This window comes from Elephantulus edwardii, unplaced genomic scaffold (genome assembly GCF_000299155.1).
Source record: "Elephantulus edwardii isolate Elephantulus edwardi_28Jun2011 unplaced genomic scaffold, EleEdw1.0 scaffold00260, whole genome shotgun sequence".
Lineage (NCBI taxonomy): Eukaryota > Metazoa > Chordata > Mammalia > Macroscelidea > Macroscelididae > Elephantulus > Elephantulus edwardii.
The window spans coordinates 211,395-212,566 of NW_006400010.1; the positions used below are offsets into that span (position 1 = coordinate 211,395).

At 36.2% G+C, this 1,172-nt stretch overlaps 1 pseudogene; it reads left to right on the forward strand.

The window, feature by feature from the left end:
- The window catches only part of LOC102851090, a 7,621-nt pseudogene extending 7,143 nt beyond the window's left edge, over window positions 1-478 (forward strand).
- Window positions 479-1,172: the final 694 nt, after the last annotated feature.

A 1,172-nucleotide genomic window follows, 5' to 3' on the forward strand; every position in this document is an offset into this window, starting at 1 on the left:
AGTCGATCTGATTCCTATGCATACCATCAGGTGAAGTCCAGGTGTATAACCTGCGTTTGTGTCTCTTATAAAATGTATTTGCAATGAATAAGTCATTGATTGTACAAAATTCAATCATTCTATCTCCAGCTTGATTCCTGTCACCAAGCCCATGTTATTCTTTTTTTTAATTTTTTATTTTTTTTCCTTATTTTATTGTTTTTGTGTGAGTGTACCGTCAAATCAGATCTGGTGGATTCAAACCGTGTGCCTCTGGGATTGTAGTTGCAGCTCCTTGCCACTAGGCCACCAGAACTCCCCACTCCCCAGTGCTCTTGGCTATTCAACTGTACTTTCTCCAGAGGAATCAGCTCAGTTTGCTGCTCAGATATTTGGATTAAACAATCATTTAGTGTGGGCCAAACTGCAAACAAGCATATTAAATACATGGATTTCCTTGAAGCTGTCTTACAAGAAAATCAGAGAATCCAGTTCATAAGAACTTTTCTGGAGAAACTACGAATTCCTAGTGTAGCAGTGCGGGGTGTGTTTGGGGGAAATCATGTAAGATGTAAAGATTCTACGTTAGAGAAAGCAAATAAAATTTAATAAACAGTTGTCCATATTAAAAAAAAAGAGTATAAACTAACAAATATCATTTAGTCCACTAATGTTCATTGTTCATCAGGATCTGAACATAGCTCGCTAGTGGCAAACTAACAAACAGAAGGCAGTGTGCTGAAGCTTTACTTCTTTTACATATAAAGATGGAAGAGAGGGACAAAGAAAGAAAATTGATGGCTACCTCCTGAGGTTGAAAGAACTTTAAAAAATATCTCAACTTATGAACATGAAAGAAAATAATGCAAATGTAGCAAGATGCTAGAAAACAAAACTAGATTAAGAGTAATCAGTGTTTACTTACTGTTTTCAATTTTTTCTGTAGATTTCAAATTTTTTTTTAGTTTTTTTAAAACTTTTTTATTATTTCTTGTGCATGTACCATCAAGTCAGATCTGACTGGTACAGGAGGAAATTGTCCCTCCTTCTCCTGCAGAGCATCTCTGGTGAATTAGAACTGCATACCTTTGGGATTGCAGTATAGCTTCTTGCCGCTAGGCCAGCAGAGCTCCCCAGATTTCAGGTTTTTTAAGAAATACAAATTGAGTAAACGAAACGAAACAAGCCCAAAA